The sequence below is a fragment of the Lepidochelys olivacea genome (genome assembly GCF_965140295.1).
Source record: "Lepidochelys olivacea isolate rLepOli2 genome assembly, chromosome: 2".
Classification (NCBI taxonomy): Eukaryota; Metazoa; Chordata; order Testudines; family Cheloniidae; genus Lepidochelys; species Lepidochelys olivacea.
The window spans coordinates 131,934,085-131,957,876 of record NC_140412.1 but is presented as its reverse complement, the minus strand read 5'-3'; positions in this window follow the sequence as shown (position 1 = coordinate 131,957,876).

Below are 23,792 nucleotides of genomic sequence, written 5' to 3'. Positions count from 1 at the left end.
ACAGAAACAAGCTGCTTGAAAATAATGAAAACATGATTTAAGTCATAAGGTCAACAGCATGAAATGCATTATTCTGCCTAATGAGACACAAAGGACCTAGCAAATACAACAGCTCTGTTTCTCCTATTGTTGTTTATTCATGCTAAAATATTATAAAGATAAAATACAATATCGGTACAAGAATCAGCTGTTTGTGGATTACCTGTGGGAGCAACATGGATACAATTCTCCCCTTTCCCCCCCATTTATTTATTTATTTATTGGCTAGGATGAAGCTGAGGGACAGGAGGCACATACTGATGTTTTGAGTACATCTTACCTTTCAGAAAAATTGGCTAAAAATAGGAATCCAGAAAATTCTGAAGTTAAGATTGTACTTCCACAGCAAGCCATGGATTTACAGTCCAATAGCCACAACCTTAACTGTGCCCAGATACAGTTGCTACAACGTAGACGTCAATGTAGATTGATTTAGAAAACATTGCCTTATTTTGTTTTATTTTATTTTTCAATTCACCTTAAGGGAGTCTGGGTATTCAGTTTAGTTATCTTTAAGTAAGTAAATTCCATTAAGAAAACGATGGTGAAATTGTTGACTTCATTTAGAGACTAATTGTGCCAAGCTCTTTTATGAACATCTGGCCTATATGGTTATTTGAAATTATTTTCTCTTGGTCAATATAAGCGTTGCAAAACCTATATCCTACCATCCTACAAGTGTGAACCTCGGGCACCATAATGCATCTGTATCTTGTGTGACTTAGTCATGTATTTGTGAAGCAAAATTGATGTTTTGAAATATTTAGACAAACCCAAATACACTCCTTGGGGTCTACTGAGCTTAATGTTCTCAGTGGTCATGAAGGATCCCACTAAGTTTTTATTAAGGTTTCCAGAATCCTCGAGAAGTATCTCAAAATTTTAAATAGGACTGGGCCCCAGAAAGACCCAGTTCCTGCAGACTTCCCAAGGTCCACAAGAAGTGAACATCTTAGCGGCCCCCTAGGGGTGCCTTGGGTTAAGCAGAGGATTTGTGTAGGAAGGGGTAGAGTGGATAGCAAAACAGGACGCTTCCCCTACCTCGTCCAGTTTTAAAATGTCTTCTACACACTGTTGATCTAGCATCTGGCAGAACTGTGTTTTGAGAATTTTCTAACTGTGAAGAATTTTATAATGGTGTGTTAATTTTCAAACAGCTTGAGTGTAGACCATGCTACCATGTCCTAAAAGTTCCATAGTGCACTTTGATCTACTGCTTATAGTGCATAGCAGTAGGGTCCCCACAGCCATTTAGTGCTCATGATGGTAGAGAACTGTAGATTTACACCTGGCTTTCCATGCACTAAATTGCCATATAGTTATATCCTAATTAACTTTCATGTTGGTAGTAACATCCCCATTCATGGGAACAAAGGACTACAGAAATTGCCATAATAGATCAGGCTAGTGGTCCATCTAGTCCAGTATCTTATTACTGGTTTCAGAGTAACAGCCGTGTTAGTCTGTATTCGCAAAAAGAAAAGGAGTACTTGTGGCACCTTAGAGACTAGCCACAAGTACTCCTTTTCTTTTTATCTTATTACTGTCAGCACCAGCCGTACTATTTCTGTCAACACCAGTTATTCCATAATGGACGATTATGGAATAACTTGCCAGGTGATGATTAGGCAAAGTCATTGACCACATTTCTTCTTATTCTTGTCAATTAGTGTGTGGCTTTCTCTTTTTTTTCGGTTTAACCCTAATTTTGAAATTTGAGTTAAGAGATAAAATCTTGGGGAGAGAAAGGGGGCTTGGGAAGGAATTGTTTGTGGAATGGGGGATCTTGGAGGAGGGTGGGTTAATTTTAAAATCTGACTCTTAAATAATCAGGTTTTTTTTGTTAATTTTTATGTGTTACCAAATGTAGCCAAAATGAATTCTGGAAGCATGCTTCATAATATCTGACTGAGATTGATGAAAAGTCATTAGTATTGCAATGCAGGTTGCAAAAATTCTCATGCTGATTTCTATTGTTTTGGTTCAATGTTTTTTTGTTTATTTGTGTTATTAAGTGAAGAATTAATGCTTAGGACCAAAATTCTTTGAACTTTACATGGGAAAAGAGAACCAGCCACCATCAGCTTCCCCACAAAATCACTGGTACCGCAAAACCTAATGCCTGGCACTACCTCCTGTATCTTTTGTTTCTGAAAGATGGAGATAATTGCACACTGAATCTTGGGACTGGGATTTGGAGAGGCCATTTCCTCACTTCATTTATATTCAAGAAAAAAAAAACAAAAAAATTGCAATTCACTGTGGGTAAAAGCCCATGCTCTCAACTGAGACTTAAATGGTGCACGTGCCTTGTACTCTCCCTCTGCACAAGGATGAATTTCACCTGTCTAATTTTAATCTGCTCTACTTGATCACCTCAAGAGAGGGTGCTTTAGCGCCAATGAAAATGTGCTTCTGAAGAAAATGACTGCAGCTGGAATAAATAACATACTTGTAATGGTCAGTAAGCAGAGCTAATTTGTATTCAATGAAGCTTAACATTAAAGCTCAATTTTCAGAATCATAAAAAGATTTAGACTTCCCTTGAAATATATGTCAATGGAAAGCTGTGAGCCTGCTGAACTTCAGGAGCTCCTACAGAGGTGGCATATGGCTTATTCTTGGTACTCCCTGGGTGCACCATCCACTTCTTTTTCTATGCCTGTAGGCTGAGAGTTTTAAAGCTGCCTGGTGGATTTAATTTTAATGGGAACTGGGCATCCAAATCCCTCAGGTGGCTTTGAAAAATCTCATTGAAGTAAAACTTGTGTTTGTTGGCTGGATATCTCAACATAGATAGAGGTCAAATGCTGTTCACCTTGCCCATGTGAGAGAAGCCCCTTTGACTTTGAAAGGGACTACTGACATAAGGCAAGCAGGAGGCAGGTGTTGTCACTAAGTGAGAAGGTCACTGTGTTGTCTTGAAGTTGTCACTTGTGTGGTGCAACAGACTGATCAGATGAAGCAAGATATAAAAATTAACTGCTGACAGCTGATGGAAAAGAGAATAATCATTTCGTTTTAAGACTTCTAATTTTGTTCTGTCATTTTTTTTCACATTTAGGAGTTAGTGAGATGGTTAAGAAAAAATAAGAGGCTGTCCAAACTTCACCTGCATTGATTTTAAAGATTAGGAATGTTGGAGGGAAAAAGCTCTGGGACGAACTTTCCATGAAACTCTGAAGCTCCATCTATAGAGAAGAATGATTGCCCCAGATCAATTCAGTGCATTCACAGATTGTAAGGCCAGAAGGAACATTCTGATCACCTAGTCTGGCCTCCCGTATAACAGAGGCCATAGGACTTCCCTGAATTAATTGGTGTTTGAACTAGAGTACGAGTTTTAGGGGGAAAAAAATCTACTCTGGATTTACAAATTGGATGCATTTCACTTTGCAAATTCCACTTGTGGTGAGCATCTGGGACATTAGTAAAGTTGTCCTGGAGGAGGTGGGAATGGGTTTAAAACAAGAGGGCTGCTATTTTTTCTTCTCTGCAACCTCCCACACCTTCTACCTTTGCTGGGTCTAAGCTGGTTTGTCAGTGGATGCTAGGTTGCATTATATGCTGTTTTCTAATCCTATGAATTCTAAACCCTCCCTAGGATGGGAATGATACATAAGGGGTTGTTCTGATTTGTGGAAGCTCCAAAATATACTAGCTTTGAATAGAGTAGCTTGGCCACAGCTCAACAAAATAAGAGCCTGATGTGAGAACCATCTTAAGCTGTTTATTCTGTAAACCCATAAAGAGGATCACAGAAAAGGACTTGAGGAACAACCAAAGAAAGGAATAGGACAAAAAAGGATGATTTGTTTGGGTGGAGAGGCTGGGGAAAGGCTGTAAGAAAACAAGAAGGCCCTAAGAGAGCAAAGTTCAAATAAATTTGTATAGTTTCCAACTAAGCCTGGAGAAATTCAGAGGCTTATCAAAACTGAAATTACAACTTTGCCTTCCAGTATTTGTAAAATGTTTGTTTGTGGTTTTTAAAGATGTGTGGAAATAAATTTGCTTTAAAGACTGTAATAATTTTTCTAAATGGATAATATAGGAGGCCATACTCTTCAGGGAATGGGATATAAGTAGCTTACTGGTTTAGCATTTAACAGAGAGATAGAAAAGACCTCTTGGGTCATCTAGTCCATTCCCAACAATGCAAGGTTATTCTCTATAGCACATGTCCTGGTGCACTCTACAATTTAGTTTTAAATGTGCAATGCGGCTAGGTACATTTCCCTCACCTATAACACACTTCATTCTTTGGGAATCATTTCTGATATTTAGCCTCTGCCTTTCCCCATTCTTAATTTAGCACATTTCCTCCTAATTAAATTTGTTGGAGATCCCTAAAAAATTCTTCTCTCTCTGATTATTACTTTCATGGTAGTCATGCTGAGATGAAGGCCCCATTTTACACATAGATAGTAAGACAGATTTCCTGCTCCAAAGAATTTACAGTCTAAATAGACAAGAGAGAGGTATAACTGTGCCTATTTTACAGATAGGAAACTGAGTCACAGAGGAATTACATGACTTGTCTAAAGCCTCACAGGCAGTCTGTGATAGAGCTGGAAATTGAACCAAATTCTCTTAAGTCCCATGCAATGATCTTAACCACATGGCCATTTCCCCACCTCTCCTAGCATTTATAATGTTCAGTAATCTGTTGACTGTTTTCACATCCCTCCATTAGCCAAGAAATGCATACTGTCTAAATCTAAAACTGGCATAAATGGGCACAGCATCATTGAAATCATTGGCACTATGCTCAGGTACAGCAGCTGAAGATTTGACCCATTGTCTTTAGCTTTCATTCTTTCCTCCTAAGTCAGTCCTTCCAGCCCCCTAATCATTGATAAAATATCCATTAGAGTCATTAGAATCATACAGGGACTGTTACTTCTCTAATGTATGATATGCTGCCTTTGTATTTGCAGTCTAAAATTGCACTGGACTATTTTAGGACCATAACACATTGTGAAATCATGTCTGTCTGCTGTCCACTATCAACCTCAGCTCACTTCTTTCCAAGATTTGCTTCCAACTAAATATCTATGTGTTGGATTATATTTTTGGAGATGTATTTAGTTGCTTCTTTATCAAGTCAAATATATCACTTTATTTTTCTGCCCATGTTTCTAATCTCTCGAAATTCCATTGTGTTATTTCTCTGTCCTTACTGTTAATGGAAGATACATTTAGATCAAATAAAAGAAAATATATATTTTTCCACATAGTGTACACAGTCTATGGAATTTACTGTCAGAGAAGATTATAAAGTCAAATGCATATGTGTATTTGGATTTACAAAAGAGCAGGATATTTCTATGATTTGTTTTATCACTGATACTTGTGCATGTTAAGAGAAGGGTAATTAAGTTTCATGGTTAAAAATATAAGCAGATCATCTCAGCTGTTAGGTTGGAATCTTTTCTACGGTGTATTGCACTAAAAATTGGCTGCGTTCATTGACACCACCACCCCTTCCTTTGAAGCATGATGTTATTGAATATGGCCAGAGGCAAGATATTGAACTCAGTGGACCAATGTTTTTTTTTCCAATGGCAAATACTATGTTTCTATGTAAACAATATATTATTGGGGATCTCAAAATTTTTCCCCATAGAATGGTAGAGATAGAAATGTTGCAGCAAAGCATGCATAATGCTGCTTGGTGAATTACTAAATCTGAAAATCAGTAAGACTTTTATTAGTTGGACTAAAAACTAGGCTGTTCATTCTGTTTGCAAATTGTGACTGTTTCTCACAGGGATAACGTTTTGTTTTTTTTCTTTATAGAAGCATGGAAGATAGAGATGGGATAACCCATTTGAAGGATCCATTCCATCTCTTTGCCAATGCAAGTCTGTTCCTCACAGTACTGGTGAGTTTTATAGTGCTTTGTCAAGTTTCAAGTTTTGAATGTCACAAGATAAAGAGTTTCTGCCATTTCCCAAGAGAGAGACTTCCAAAATTTAATAGATTCTATGTCAGGAAGGTTTTCCTGACAGTCAGCCTAAATTTCCCCTTTCTTAATGTCATGCCATTATTCCTAGTTATAGTCCTTTTAAATATAATCATGTGAAAAAAGAGAATAATTATATAAAGAAATAAATTGGAAGACCCTAATCTACACTAAATAAACAGAATATGGACATAGGGCAGTACCTTTCAGAACTACATTACAATATTCCTTCTCATGTATCATTCATGTGATGCAGAGCTCGATTCTCAAGGCAAAAAGTATTATGAATCCTCAAACTTCCACGCTCAGTCTTTGCTCTGGAGCACCTGTATTTATATCCACTGCAATGTAAATAATATTCAGATTTTCTCACCCCTAATAAATTATATAAAATAAAGAGAAAATCACAATACTTGGAATATTGTATGGGTTCAAACTTACAAAGGTTGCAATGAAGTTGCTTCAGCTTAAGAAGAAATTTACTCTGTGGGTGGAAAGTATGAAAAACATATCTGAAATGTACTTAACTCTCAAGTGGCCTCCTGCATGATCCATAAGGGTATTTAGTATGCACCTCAGGAACAGACTGAGCTAATTTTGAGAGTATTACAGATGTTTGTTTTAAAGCCATCAGTTTTGAGGACTTTTTGAACCGATAAATTACCAATCACTTTAGTAATTCGGGGCAGCAGGTTTGGTATATTGGTTATTTTAATAGCTAAACGCCAAATTCTATACCGACTGAAACCCCATGCAAAATTTGTTGATATCAGTGAGGCTGCGTGGGCGGCAAGCCACCATAGAATATGTCTGTATATCATCTAATCAGACAATATAAGCCACAAGGCTCAAAAGTTGTGGGTTTCCTAAATGTTTGTGATTAAAAAAAAAAGTTTTGAAAATAATATTCACATACATTGCAGAATCCTTGGCTGAATTCATTTTCAAGCCTGATTCATTTTTAATTGCCAACTATACCCTGATAATCTTTGTTATTAATCAGTCTAGCCTCCCAGCTCTGTTATGTCATGCATATAATTAAAAAGCTACAGATGTTCTTGAAGTAAAATGATCCTATTGTAACTAATATTTACTAACATGCAACTATAAAAATGTAGTATGGTGAAATTCTGGTATAAGAATCCATATGTATAGCCCTGTTTAATCATTATGCCTAAACAAACAGGTCCATTTTAAATAAGATAAAAGTGTGGTTCCCAAATCAGGTGTGAGCATAAAAGAGAAAATCTCCATCTACTAGGCATTTCAATGTGCAGACAGGTCGATTAAGATATAATTGGCACTAAATAGCACCCCCACATGTTGTAACAAACTTTACTTTCAGTTGAACTACACTCATAAGAACATAAGAATGGCCATACTGAGTCAGACCAAAGGTCCATCCAGCCCAGTATTCTGTCTACTGAATGCCAGGTGCCCCAGAGGGAGTGAACCTAACAGGTAATGATCAAGTGATCTCTCTACTGCCATCCAGCTCCACCCTCTGACAGAGGCTAGGGACACCATTCCTTACCCATTCTGGCTAATAGCCATTAATTGACTTAACCTCCAAGAATTTATCCAGTTCTTTTTTAAACCTGTTACAGTCCTAGCCTTCACAACCTCCTCAGGCAAGGAGTTCCACAGGTTGACTGTGCGCTGAGTGAAGAACTTCCTTTTATTTGTTTAAACCTGCTGCCCATTAATTTCATTTGGTAGCCCCTAGTTCTTATATTATGGGAACAAGTAAATAACTTTTCCTTATTCACTTTCTCCGCACCACTCATGATTTTATATACCTCTATCATATCCCCTCTTAGTCTCCTCTTTTCCAAGCTGAAAAGTCCTAGCCTTTTTAATCTCTTCTCATATGGGACCCATTCTAAAATCGCTAATCATTTTAGTTGCCCTTTTCTGAACCTTTTCTAATGCCAGTATATCTTTTTTGAGATGAAGGGACCACATCTGTACGCAGTATTCAAGTTGTGGGCATACCATGGATTTATATAAGGGCAATAAGATATTCTCCGTCAGGCATGGAATTCTTTCTTCCTTTGAAAAATGAAAGCAGTCGTTCCTGATGTGATCCTTACAACTGAAAGCTCACTGATTAGTCTAATCAAGAGACATGCACATTAGTACCAATGACAACTGGCTTTTGCAAAGCAATTTTTGATCTATATAGTTGAAAGAGTGCAACAAGTAGTTATCAGTAAAATTGAATTACAACATACATTAAAATGAAAATATACTGCTCAATTCAAATTAATGGGTTAGATTACTCATTAAAGGTAAGTACTTAAAAGGAAAAAAAAACAGAACATGGATACAGATGAGCAATAGGTAGTACTTAATTACACACCCACTTTAATTATATGGAGAAATAAGTATGACATATTGAAGAAAAGAATCTACGGTATTTTACTTTTATAGTATATAATGTGAAAATAAGCTTCCCAGAGAATTATGCAAAATAGAACATTTGAGAACATCCTGGTCTCAGCAGTATCACAGAAATAGTGCCTCCCACACACATAAACCAGGTGCTTTACTCTGTTTGGTCAGACACAAGAGGATAACTTGGGTTCCTTTTGTTTGTATTCTTCATTGAAATACCCTCATCCTCCTTCCTTCTGTGAGAGGCTGTGTGGGAAGAAGAGCTGTGGTAGGAAGACAAAGGAGGCTTTAGAAAACCTTAATATGTTTTCAATATATGTAGTACAGTGTAATCCCCCCCCCCCATTTTGTAACTGATTTTCAGGATCTTTACTGTAATCATTGCATTTTCCCTGCAGAAATAAGGTTCCAATTTAGTCCTTGAAATATGGCTCAAATTATGCTGCCAACCCATATTCATCTCTGCCAAATGTTTACTCATTCTGAATCTGTATGTGTTTAAAGAGCTTGGCCTTTTCTTCTGGGTCCTGCAATCGCATGTCGTATCCTTTTAAATGTGCATTGCATTTTTTTATGTAAAGAGATGTAAATCCTGTACCAGAGAGGCAGTAGCTTTACTTGACTTAAAATTGTAGAACATTTGTTTCCTCAATAACCATCTTAAACAACAGATGGACGATGAAAATTGAACATCCACTTTGTCTCCTGGCTTCTTGCTAACACATAGGCAGCCTTTTGAAGAATTCCCAATGGATATAATACATCAGGTCTAAATAAAAGGGAACTCAGCACGATGATGTAAGTTGCTTAGCTGCTGCAGTTGGGTTGTGTTTTGTTTAGCTTTGACAGAATGGTTCTAGTGGCCACATATTGCATATGTCATTGTTCAGTTACATTCCAGGAGGGTAAGTTAATAAACCAGCAGGTACAGATTGGAGAATAAACAATGCACTGTATTGTTTCACACTTCTGTGTCTTCACAAGAATCATGGGGCCTTCTGAAAGCCTTCAAGTGCTTTGCTTATTTTTCCTGGTATAGCTATGCATGGCGGGTGGAAGCAGGAGGCTGTGCCTATGGCATTGTCATTAGTCTAATAATAGTAATATACTCTGCCAGAGTGGTACCCACCCAAATGAATGGATTTTAAAGAAAGGAACTATTTAAAAAGATGTACTTTCTGTGCAAGAAACCAGAGTATATCGGACTACACTGAAGCATTCATAAATGAATAATTGGGAAAGAAATAGACTTGTTAAATGCATAAATCTCTCATGGCTAAAAGAGGGAAAGCAACAGAAAGGCAATCTGATAATGAATACATTCTCCATGTATTAGACTTAAATATATTTCATAAGAACCCAGGGGACCTCTGAAATTAATACCCCTTTAAGAAATAGATCTGTTAAAAATTATATTTTGCTGCTACCCAGTTATCAGTTTGAAAGGATTTTATATTTTATTTATAACTTAGCATAATAAATGAAGTCAGTACTGACTTAAACTAGGTGCCTGGGAAGGAAGCCTAGATGATGGTGACAGAGTGTACCAACCTCACACTGGTGAGGTGAGGGTTAAGGATTTGCTCTGGACACAGGAAGCCATGCCCCCTCGCCCTTGCTGAGAATGCTCCCGGGGAGGGAGAGTTCTAAAAGGAGCAACTTAGCTCAGTCTGGGTAGACTGAACTGGAGAGCTATTGGGTGCTGCAGTGTCCTGCAGAGAAGTCACTGGGCCTCACAGTCAAGCCACTTCCAGCCCTTCAGTCGTGGGGCTCAGGATGATGAGTCACTACTGATAGGGGAAGACGCTCTGGAGTGTGACCTGTTGGAACAGAAGTAGAGGCAGGAAGTGACCCGGGGAATAGGTGTAAAGGTGCCTGCCCTTCGGCCATGTAATTGGACCATTATTTTGAATGGCCCAGGGTTGGAACCAGGTGGAGCAGGGTAGGCCTGGGTTCCCTCTACCCTTAGTAACTGACTCTCGCTGTCCGTCACAGTTGGCACTGGCTCTAATGGCTAGGCGAGGCAGCCAAAGCTCTCACTATTGAACAGCAGTGCCACTGACTCTAGCGGCTAGGCAAGGTGACCACTGACTTTCGCCAGTGGGTGACATAGCCTGGAGTATTGCCACTAGGCAATACTACTCTCCTTGGAAACAACACCCCCACCCCAAAAAATGTCATAGAGACATAAAAGGGATTGCTTTTTAGAAGCGCTGAGCACTTGTAATTCCCTTTGGCTTCAGTGAAGTTGTGGATGCTCAGAACATATGAAAATCAAGCCCAGAGAGTCGAATTATGCTATGTTACATGCCTGTAAATCTGGAGTAATTCAAGTGCAATCAATGAAAGTGTTGTTTACTTGTGTTACAGTAGCACATAAAGGCCCCAGTTTAGTTCAGATCCCCTTGTGCTAGGTGCTGTGCAAACCCAGATTAAGAAATGGTCCATCTGAAGAGTTTACAGCCTAAATAGATGAGGGTGGGAGAAAAATGAGGCACAGAGCAGTGAAATGATGGTCCCAAGTTCACACAGCAGTTCATTGGTACAGGTAGGAATAGAATTACTACTGGTCTCCTATATTACAGTCCCGTACCCTTTCATTTGGACTATGCTGCCTCTCCAATGATAATAAGGCTTGATGCTGGAAGGTGCTGGCCACTCTGGCCCTGATCCAGAAAAACACTTAGACATATGCTTAACTTTAAGCATGAGTAGTCCCACCGAAGTGCCCTATTGACTACACACATGCTTAAAATTCAGCATGTGATTAAATGCTTTGCTAGATCAGGGCCACAGTGCTCAGCATTTTGCAAGACTGAGCTCTGAATGAGACTGGTAGAACACAGCAGAATGTGTCCCATAGCAGATGCTGTTAATTTTGATTCAGCTGATTTTGTTTTTCAGTTAGACGTATCCTCCTGACCAAGCAAAATTTGCTTGTGTTGTTTTCATCTTTTTCTTAATGAAGATAATGTTCTTTTTAAATGGATTTTAACTCTGATGTTCTCAGTTGCCTAGCCTTTCTTGTTCCTTCAAATGACAATTGTATGGCAGAGACTGAAAGCAATCTCAGCATTCTTTCTGGACAAGTGTAAACACTCCTACACTACTCTGCTAATATTAATGTCTTTGTTTTGTTGCCTGAAGACACTCATAACTGGTTCATAAAACTGATGCTGCCTGAAAAAGCTCTCTCTCTCTCTCTCTCTCTCTCTCTCTCAGACTTTACATGGCTCATCTGTACTGTGGTGTGTTCTTAATTTTAATTATTTTTTTTTATTTTTTTTCTAAGACTAATTACCTTCCTTTGTTCCCTGTTCTTCCTCCTATTTATTCATTAGATTCCACAATGCTCTCTTATGTATCAGTCATTGAAACATTAGAATTATAATTTAATCAATTAAATTTGGCAATTAAACCCTACTCCAGAATTATCCAACTTATTTAGTGAATTTAGACATTTTTCTTTTTCACTTGTGGTGAAATATTGGCCCTTATTGAAGTCAATGGCAAAACTCCTATTGACTTCAAGCAGGTCAACATTTCTCCTTAAACATTTACAGACTACAATTATTAGATACTCATTTGGTATTCAGAATTGATCAATGACTGTTTTATGTAAACCAATTATGACTCCGAGTTGTGTTCAAACTGTGTACAAGTGTCACGGCCAGAAGATCTAAAAGGATGGAGCTCTCTGTACTAGGGAGAAGGGGAAAAAGCTGTGTCTGGCCAGCTCCATTTCCATCTTGTTTACCCATAATTCCACGTACTGAGTTTTAAGTTTTGCTGTTTTGATTGGTATTTGTTTCATTTTTTTTAGGTGTAAAGGTGATATTAAATAGTTATCCTTACTGTCTAAGGGCATAGGATCTGTGCAGTTTATGCCCTGGGTGAGATGTCATCATGATTAGAGAAAGATGAAGCTAACACACAGAGTATGATTCCGGGAGTATCCTGGATTCGGGACAAATGGACATGTGGTGCCAGATAAGTGATTTATTGGCTGAGGATGAGCACTTTCAAGTACAAGGTCTCATCTCAGAAGAATGTTCACAGAAGTGCTAGAGCTGAACTTAAACCCCACAATATCACTTTTCTGTCCATACTTGTACTTTAGGGGAATTAATAAATCACTCGCTATTACTTTTTTTAAAAAAGCAGTGGAGATATGGGACAGCAGTGGGAAGAGGAGAGAAAACCAAGCATACTATAACTCTTTATAACACTAAAAAGTGAATATACAACTCTTTACACGGGTGAATGCGACTCTTGGGAAACTGAATACAATAGACTGTTGTTAAATAACCATCTGAGCAGATGAAACAGGCCTGTGTGCCATATCTATATTGTCTGAATTACATAATCAGAGTGAGAAAAATATAAACTTTCATTTTTAAAGAAGTATGTTTTTAACCCTTGAGGCAGCAAAGATAATCTCACAGAGAAGAAATGACTATAAAGTATACAAAACTACCGTTGTCTTCAAGGGTTTCACTCATAATGTTTGCCTAAGTCTGCAGGTAGCCTGGAAAAATGATTCAAGAGGGTGAATTCCCCTGTCCCCTTCAGTGTCACCACTGGCTATGTCACTGCTGATTATTTTAGCACACAGAAGAGAAAATAAGGTGAAAGTGAAACTCTCAAGTGGTGGGTATTGGGAAAGAAATGAAAAGGGAAGAACAGAAGAGACATGAAAAGAGGGAGAGAAATAGACAAAGGAAGGGAAACACAGGATAGAAGTAGTAGTGGCCTGCAGAAGTACATGATCATGAATGTAACAAGATACAGAATAAATAAGTTTAGTTTTATATAAAGTCAGAATTCTCCTCTTGGTATATTTGTAAAACTCCTCCTGACATCAGAGGGATAGGTGCTCTGGATCAAGGGGCGCATGAAGTCCTGAATTTATATCCTGCCCCACTAACCACAATTAAATATGGAATCCAGCCCTCTCCTCTGAATGAGCTCGTCATCCCTGCTATAGATAATTCCCTTTCCAAGATATGCTGGAGAAGCTGTGCTGCGCTGACATTCTCCAATGGTGATTATCTCACAAAATTTCTAGCCTAGATTCTCTGCTGCATCAAGTTGGGGGGCAAAAGCAATCAGGGGCTAATCTCAGTTTCCTGATTTCTCTGGTCAGTTTCACATTTGCCGCAGCTCTGTCAGAGTTTAAAGCAGCTTAGCTCAGTCAGCTGGTGACTGTCCACCAAGGCCTGTTTCAGACTGACCCTCCCAGTGCACAGTGTCATAGATCCCATTGTTTCTCTCCACCTCATTTCCTTTGGGGTGATTTGTGCTCTGCAAGAAACATGGGGGAGCTCTAGCATGGGAAATGCAGTTGTACCTGGTCCATAAGTACAGTTCATAAAGGAGCTTGCACAAAAACTGACAGTCTAAATCCATAATTATAGAACACAGTTTATACTAATCTATCCTTTCTCATTTTGGTCCTTTAAGGAAACAGCACCTATGTACTATTATTCTTTTCACACTGTTTACATTTAATGCCATCAATGAGTGCTCTTGAGAAGGTTAAAGGAGTCATACATAAAGCTAACATTCTTCCCAAAACATTTCAGATTAAAATAATGTATAGAGAACCAGGTCTCAGAAATACTGCTGGATTTGCAATATGCATGATTGTAATAGTTCTTTCCTTGCTTGGCCAAAATGCAATACAGAGAATATCTTTGGGGGGGAAATATGTGAAAGACTCCCACATTACTACCAAAGATCATTCTTAGTTTTTTGCTCCCTTAGACTCTCCATTAGTTTGTCACAAACCTTGCAAAGCTATAGACCCAAACTATTCCTCCTTATCCTGAATTCTTTGCACGAATTTCCTAAACATAAATATTGACTAGAATGCCATAGGTTAAGCTGATTACATTAGCTCAAGAGAAAGCTAGCACAAGGACCATTATCAGATAATGAAAAATATCCTGTCTGTCCTTAAGGAACAGCTCAATTTTTCCTCTTATCTTGCTGGCATTTTGTGTGATCCCAATGACACACAGAATCAAATGTGAAAATTTAATCTAGCGTACAGTCAAAACCCATCATCTGAATTCTGTGACAGTGGTTACAATACAGAATTAAAACAGCATGAGCAGATATGTTTGTCATGCAATAAAAGTACCAATAAAAATATAGGGAGCTGAAGAATGAAAACATAATTAGCGTGGAAATCCAATCAAAGGAGATTGCATTGAGAAAATGACTTGGTGCATCAGGCTCCAGCCAAGAATGATGGGGAAATGCCACAAACCCCGCACTGCTCAATATCTTCTCTGAGGGAATCTCGTGGAAAGCAAAAAATCATTTCTATATCAGTTGTACTAACATATGGCATGTGTATGATGTCTTCAGCCGGGTAGGTCAGGATCCTCAGAATGAGACTCAATGGGCTGAATAAAGTGTGTCTACTACATATCAATCATACTTCCTCTTTTCAGCAATGTGGGACATGCTGAATGCTATCTAGGATCCCTTGTGTGTACGTGCAGATCTGCCAAGTGTCAAATATCTCATATGATGCTCATGCATTCAGGCTTTCTCCTCAGACCTGCCTCAGCTGGACTCTGGGCAAAGAGGAGCATCTTGCTAATCACAACAGTGGGGCAAGTTGAGCACACACCCTCTGCTGCTTTCTGCTACCCTTGCTGGTTCTCAGCCTACACAAGCAGCAGCAGACACCAAAGGAAGCAGAGGTATTGTCATCAGTGCCCCACAGAGATGGGCAGAGAGATTGTGATGGGAAGAAGGGACAAGAGCCAGGAGCTAAAGAAGAACTAGGAGGAGCAGCAGTTGTTGTGGGGACAGGGGAAACAGAAGCCCAGAGAAAGAAGGTGGGAGCAGAGCCTAGCATGAAAGTAGGCACTAACAGGGTAGCAGTGTGGCATCAGAAGTTAATGATGGAACAGGCTAATGAGTTTAATGCCACCCTGTAGTAACCCCTTTCCCCGGATTCACTCCAATAATCCCCAGGCTCTCTCCTGGCCAACAACTACACTCTTCTGAGGCTTCCTAGCTTCCCCATGCTGCTACTGGTTCCTCACATACTCTGAACCTGTTTCTGATGTGACAGGGCAAGGCCAGATGGCTATAGAAAAGTAGCGGGAGATAGATATATTAGCTGCAGGCTAAATAAATCCCTAGGACCAGGATAAGTTAAATGGCAGCTGCTCCAGGTCAGTTAAGACACCTGGGGTTAATTAAGAACTTTCCAGAAGGCAGGGAGAACACTATGTTGATTGGGACACCTGAAGCCAATCAGGGACTGGCTGAAACTAGTTAAAAGCCTCCCAGTTAGTCTGGTGGGTGTGGATGTCAGGAGCTGTAGGAGGAAGTCATGTTGTTGGAGAGACTGAACAGTACACACCATATCAGGCACAAGGAAGGAGGCCCTGAGGTAAGGGTGAAGTGGAGCCTGAGGAAGTGGGGGCTGCTGTGGGGGAAGTAGCCCAGGGAATTGTATGTGTCATGTTTCTAAAAGGTCAGCTACCATAGCTGATACTATTAGGGTCCCTGGGTTGGAGCCCAGAGTAGAGGGCGGGCCTGGGCTCCCCCTTTTGCCCCCCCACTCCGATTAATCACTGAGGCTGGGAGACAACAGAGACTGTGCAAGAGAGGATAACTTCTCCTCACCTCCCTTGCTGGCTTATGATGAAAATGGCTCAGCAGACTGTGACCCTTGTCTCTAGAGAGAGAAGGGTTATGTGGAGGGTCACAGTGAGCCTCTGAGGCTAGCAAAATCTGCCAGGAAATGTGGGACCCACAGAGACAAGGACAGAGCTTTGTCACACTGAGGGCTGCAAGGAATAAAGTCCTACTTTCCCACACCTGTTCCAACCACTCTGGGGAATCCTGTGAACAAACCCAGTGACTTGTCACTACTGCCTCTCTGCTTTTCTTCAGCGTGACCAGCACACACTTTTTAAAAAAGGAAGTGTATGGTTATCTGAAAGTTATCAAACAATTTACAAGCATGCTAATAATGTATTGCACAATATGCATAAAATGTCACACATGGAGCTGCGTATATATGGTGGCCATGCACATGGTGGCCAAAAGGGGGCTGAGAGAATACAAAATCATGGCTTTGTCCCTTACACATCAGCCTGCACAGATGGCCCTCTGTGACGTTCTGTACCTCGGGGGAACACCCTGCACCCCATGTTCATCCTTATAATATGATTGTGTGGTATCCAATGCAAAGTTTGTCATGTTGGGTGTCTTTGGAAGGCTCATGATGCACTGAGCATTGTTGTTATAGGTTGTAATTTCATGTATATAGTTATGAGGCTGAAATTGTGTCCTCATGGCTTAAAACAAGCCCAGGCAAAAACTCTCCAAGAGCAGGGGGCAGTTTACACCTTATCAGGGCATGTATGGGACAAACCCAGCCCAGCCTCACAGGAATAAAGGACACTTGGCTAGGCAACAACAAAGAATCTGTTGAACTCTTGAGTGAGTCAACCCCCCCCACACACACTCCGTTCTTCGGTCAGTTTGGGACTACGATGAGGTATGCTCAACTGAATCTGAAGTGGGTGGGAGGCAAAGCCAAGAGGGAAGAAAGAACATGATAAAAAGGAGATACATTTGCCATGCTCTTCTTCTCTCTTCCACTTCCATCTATAGACACCATCACCAAGTGACTGAAGCTCTGATCAAAGGGGAAAGCCTGGCTGAAGGGCAACCAGCCAGCCTATGGTGAGAAGCATCTAAGTTTGTAAGGACATTGAAAGTATTAAGATCAGTTGAGAATGCATTTTGCTTTTATTTCATTTGACCAAATCTGACTTGTTATGCCTTGATTTATAATTACTTAAAATCTATCTTTATAGTTAATAAATCAAATCATAGTTTAAAGACTTCAAGGAGCAGAGAATCCTCCAGCAAGTGAACCGTGCCCCATGCTACAGAGGAAGGCGAAAAACCTCCAGGGCCTCTTCCAATCTGCCTTGGAGGAAAATTCCTTCCCGACCCCAAATATGGCGATCAGCTAAACCCTGAGCATATGGGCAAGATTCATCAACCAGATACCCAGGAAAGAATTTTCTGTAGTAACTCAGATCCCACCCCATCTAATATCCCATCACAGGCCATTGGGCCTATTTACCATGAATATTTAATTACCAAAACCATGTTATCCCATCATACCATCTCCTCCATAAACTTATCGAGTTTAATCTTAAAGCCAGATAGATCTTTTGCCCCCACTGCTTCCCTTGGAAGGCTATTCCAAAACTTCACTCCTCTGATGGTTAGAAACCTTCATCTAATTTCTAGTCTAAATTTCCTGGTGGCCAGTTTATATCCATTTGTTCTTGTGTCCACATTGGTACTGAGCTTAAATAATTCCTCTCCCTCTCTGGTATTTATCCCTCTGATATATTTATAGAGAGCAATCATATCTCCCCTCAACCTTCTTTTAGTTAGGCTAAACAAGCCAAGCTCCTTGAGTCTCCTTTCATAAGACAAGTTTTCCATTCCTCGGATCATCCTAGTAGCCCTTCTCTGTACCTGTTCCAGTTTGAATTCATCCTTCTTAAACACGGGAGACCAGAACTGCACACAGTATTCCAGGTGAGGTCTCACCAGTGCCTTATATAACGGTACTAAAACCCCCTTATCCCTGCTGGAAATACCTCTCGTGATGCATCCCAAGACCACATTAGCTTTTTTCATGACCATATCACATTGGCAGCTCATAGTCATCCTATGATCAACCAATACTCCGAGGTCCTTTTCCTCCTCCGTTACTTCTAATTGATGCATCCCTAGCTTATAACTAAAATTCTTCTTATTAATCCCTAAATGCATGACTTAACACTTCTCACTATTAAATTTCATCCTATTACTCCAGTTTACAACGTCATCCAGATCCTCCTGTAGAATATCCCTGTCCTTCTCTAAATTGGCAATACCTCCCAGCTTTGTATGATCCGCAAACTTTATTAGCACACTCCCACTTTTTGTGCCAAGGTCAGTAATAAAAAGATTAAATAAGATTGGTCCCAAAACCAATCCTTGAGGAACTCCACTGGTAGCCTCCCTCCAGCCTGACAGTTCACCTTTCAGTAGGACCCATTGTAGTCTCCCCTTTAACCAATTCCTTATCCACATTTCAATTTTCCTATTGATCCCCATCTTATCCAATTTAACTAATAATTCCCCATGTGGCACGTTATCAAATGCCTTACTGAAATCTAGGTAAATTAGATCCACTGCCAGAGACTGTGCGTGAACAGCCCAGGAGTGGGTGTTCTCACAGCAGAGCAGGGTAAGGCTGGCTCCCGGAGTCAAGGATTAGAGTGACCTAGCAGATCACCAGTCCAGACAACACCAGGGAAATGTTACACCCACAATGTGGGGAAGAGAGCTTCACCCCAGGAAGGGGTGCTCTGGGAGGCATTCTGCTTCCCAGTTCTCCCGGTGGGACAGTGTGGCAGTGTACTCCTCCTCACTATGTTCCATTAACACAGTTCAGTCCTCATCGATTGATCACCACTTTGCTAATGAAAAATAAATATTCCAAGTTGTATATTCTCCTTGTAAAATACATTACTTAGATAAATGCAACCTAATGACTGAAACCACCAAGTTTCAATTTTTCACAGAGGTACAGATCTTTGGGCATTCCTGATCTCAAGGGAGTGAATTTAGTTGTTTTGCTTCTTAATTTTGTTATTTTCAAGAAGTCCAAGTGTAGATGCAGTACAATTTAGCGCTCATAAACACTGGTTCTCTTCCTGACATTTTTCTCATAACAAAATATATATAGCATTAAAGTGACATGCTACATCTTAGAAAGGAGGACCCAGAATAGCAGAGCAGCTTTGTGTGAAACTTTCACCTTTCCACCAAAAAGCCTGACAGCACTGCTTTTCCATCACAGGCAACAAGAGATTTCAAATAAGCTTATGCTTGTAGCGTTAAAGTCCTTTAATAAACTCAGTTTTAAGGTGGTGGGGTTCCTTTCATGTGGTTTCTCAGGTGGCTTTGCATTTTTACATTTCAGAATGTCAGACACAGCTAGGTAGAACTCACATTTTATGCTCCAGCTGTCAAAGTAAAATGAAATAATAATATATGAGTTTCTGCAGCTGCTCCCATGTGTCCACATTTTCAAACCAAACCAGAAGTAGTACAGTACTGTAGTTCAACAAGTCATTTTTTTCAGGTAAAAAATCAGCAACACAAATGGTCATTGTTAGAATATAATCTAAAAATAATAATGCTGTCATCAAATATTCAGCAGGTGTATTATACCCTTGAGTATAACAGTTAATTCAAAAGAACGTGTTTTGCATAATTTTCTCTCTGATGGTTTGCATAACTTTCTGTTCTGGTCACAATTTTAGCAAATCTTCTCTATGTGAAAATATTATGGGCTAAAAGCAATTTAGTATCTTATTAGTCTCCCAGTTAAGTTTTCCTAAAAATTAGACATCTACTGTATATTACATTATATAAACTCAATGAAGTCATACATACCCAACAAATTTACTGTAGGTCGGGAGGTGTATGTGTGCATGTGTGAAAAAGAGAGAGAGAGAGAGAGAGAGAGAGAGATGGAAGATGCCCATATTGTTTTATGAATATATCTGTTTGTGGTGCTGTTGGACACTGTATGATTAAAATGGGACCATGGTACCAACAGGAAAAGACAGCAGGCAGGCCAGGAAGGGATACAATAAATTTCATATAGCACCATTCCCCAATATTTAACAGGACAATACAGGTCACAATCCCTTTGAAGTTTACTTCGCGCCACATTGAGTTCAACAGGTGGCTTGGTACAGGGGTGCGGGAAATCCAGGGAGGAAACTAAAACAAATGTCATGGCAGTGTTTAAAAATGGAGATCCTGGACACAGAGGAGAAAGTAAGGCAGGGACTGCATGGGGGCAGACTGACCCCAACCAAACCCAGATGTCAGCGTATTAGGGATAAGCTAGGTCTTCCTACAGTTTAGGTGAGACACGCATGTAGACTGTTGGTTTTCATGCTTTGAGTCCTACTTTGATATGTGACATTTGTCATTATAATTGTATCTACACTTGGACCTTCTGTGTCGGTCACCAATCACACCCTGGACTGACATAGCTGAGCTGGAAAAAAGTTGGGACCATATCATCAAATGGTACAGGAAAATCTTTCCCCCAATAATGGGGTTGTGAGGGAGGAAAATATTATTAATGATTCCTCCTATTCTTAAAGTATTACAAGATTTTCCTGTGGAGGCAAGCCAACCCTGTATCTTTCCTGTTTCTCTCGCCTCTTCCTCTCCCCTCATACCTACTCTCCTTTAAACGTGTTGGACGAAACCCTGGCCCCACTGAAGTCCATGTCCCTTTAAATTAATTTCATATTTCAAACAGCAATTGAGATAACTAAATATTTCCCAAGTAGGTTTTTTTGTTTGTTTTTGTTTTTGTTTTTTTTGTTTGTTTGTTTTTTTACAATAAAGAGGGGAATAAATGTTTTTTAATCCCATAAACTGCATTGCAAACTTCAGGCTTTTGTGTTGGTGGATACAGGAAGAAAGAGCTCAAATAAACCAGGAACGCTGTTGAAACAGGGAGAGAAAAATGTTAGAAAAACTATATAGAAAATGTATATTCACAATAGTAGTAAAAATAGGCCTATAAAATTGCCCATACTACATTCTCTATGGATTATTTTTCATGGTGCAAGGATAAATTCTTAAAAAATACTTTGAGCTATTTCTTTTTATGGTCAACATATCACCTGTATTTTCTATCTTGTGACAGGGAATACAGACCCTACTAACTGACCAAGAAGGGGTTAATGAGAACCTGTGGATCCAATTAGCCCTACCCCATTACGTCTGAGCAAGGTGTCAAGTCTGGTGGGAGGAGCGGAAAAGTCCAGCTCACTTCTGGCTGATTGGGAGAGAGACTGGACCTCTTGAGCTAGTCCTGTGAAGGAAAGCCAGGCCTGGTTGAGGCTAGGGACTAACTAGAGACTCCTGGGTGTCACAGTGTCTTTGGGACTGGTAGGCCTGGTGTGGGACCTTCTGTTTCTTTTGTTCTGCATAACTAGTTTGTTCCCCAATTTGGGGGATCTTTGCAAGAGTCAGCCCAGGAAGAGGCTGTGAGAGGCTGTGGGTAACAGTAGGAAGTAATGCAGGGATACAGTAGAAAGTCTGAAGAAAGAGACCTTCTCTGTTTCATACAGAGTTCCAGGGCTGAAACCCAGAATTGAGTGTAGGCCTAGTTTCCTCTACCAGCCCATTTAAGGCAGTGGTATGAAGACCCTGGAGCCAAAGGCTGGAAGACCTACAAAGCCCAAAGATGGGCTAAAAAAAGCTCTGGCAAGATGTTGCCAGGCTACTATTTTGTTGGACTTGTTTTATCCTGAAACAGGTAGAACTAAAAGTGACCTGGCTGAAGGGCTGAGTCACAGGATAAGGCAGATCACTGCAGAGCAGGGGTGGCTGTCAGCTGGAGGCATCAAAGGAGAAAAGTCACAATGTCATACCCAGCCACAAGGAGATGTACTGGTTGTGAGTACACTCTTCTACACTTGTACATATCAGCATATTTTCATATAGCTTACTGTTGGTCTGAAAGCATCTTGGCCAGGTGAATAGGATTGTGATGAGTCTGGTCCTTCTGGTTCCATGATTTAGCAACTGCTTCAGCACATAGCAACATGCATGTTTTCAGCAAATATAAAACCCTAAGAAAACACAACACTAAACACAAAACTCTCCCCATGGAGGGAAGGTGAGAGAACAATTCCTGCAGGACAGACATTAGTCCCATCACTTAGCGCAACATGTTTTCCACTGCTCCTACCATTTCAGGTTACCTAGGTGCTGCAGAATTTTGTATTGAAAATTTGTGACTACATTATACAAATTGTCATTAGGAAGCTGGAGACTTTGATAACTGGCTAGATGGGGACAGATATATCTTTTTGGCACCTATGACAACATGGATGAAGATTAGTCATCTTCATATTTCTAATCCTGATCTACACACAATTTTTGTAACAGTATAACTATGTGAACTAGGGGTGTGACTTTTTTTAAACTGATACAGATACGGTTTCAACTGGTACAATCACTAATATTTTCATCAGGTGACCTTATTTCTCTTCATCTTGATCTACACCACAAAGTTTTACTGACATAACTATGTTGACTAGACACGTGAAAAAAATTACACCTCTAAATGACATCACTATATTGGTGAAAGGACGAATATAGATGCATATGTGAGCAAAAAAAGTCTCTTGCTAATATAGCTTATTCTATTTGGACAACTAATTTAAGCTATATTCCCAAAAGAACTCTTTTGTTAGTATAAGCTGTATCTCCCCTAACGGGATTTGTCAATATATGTCTAGCAACAAATGGTTTGAAGTGTAGACATGCCTAGGACTGTGTTATGCTAGTATAAACATACTTATAACTGCATCCACTCTACAGAAGCTTACAACTTTAACTTTAGTGGTATAATGAAAGTGGGAGTTCAGTTCAGACCTTTCCAATGTTTTTAGACTGTCTGGAGATTGAGGAAAATTGCACAGGCATTGATTTACACTCTTCACTTTTGGCTTTTTTGTTTGTTTTGCAAACATACCGGCTAGAAATTTGACTTTAGTTTCTTTTAACAAAAGCTTAGATTTTAATGCATTTCTATACTGTAGCAAGAGGTGGACTTTGCAGCATGATGTTAATTTTTTATTGCAACAGTATTGCATTGTTGACTCATATTTAGTTTGTGATACACTATAACCCCGCAGATCCTTTTCTGCAGTACTCTTTCCTAGGCAGTCATTTCCCATTTTGTATTTGTCCAACTTATTATTCCTTCCTAAGTGAATACTTTGCATTTGTCCTTATTGAATTTCATCCTATTTATTTCAAAGCATTTCTCCAGGTTGTCAGGATCATTTTGACTTCTAATCTTGTTCTCCAAAGCACTTGCAACCCCTCCCAGGTTCATATAATCCCAAAACTTTATAAATGTACTCTCTATGCCATTGTCCAAATCATTTATGAAGATTTTGAATAAATTGGATCAAGGACAGATCCCGATGGGAGCCCACCTGATATGCCCTGTCAGCTTGACTGTGAACCAGTGATAATTACTCTCCCAGTAGGCTTTGCCAACCAGTTGTGCACCTACCTTACAGAATGATTGTCTAGGTTGTTTATGAGGTCATATAAGATGATATCAGAAGCCTTACTAAAGTAAATATATATCACAACTACTGCTTTCCTTCCTATCCACAAAGCATTTTACCCTGTTAAAGAAGGATATTAGGTTGGTTTGACATGATTTGTTCTAGACAAATCCAAGCTGACTGTTACTTATCACCTTATGTTCTAGGTACTTACAGAT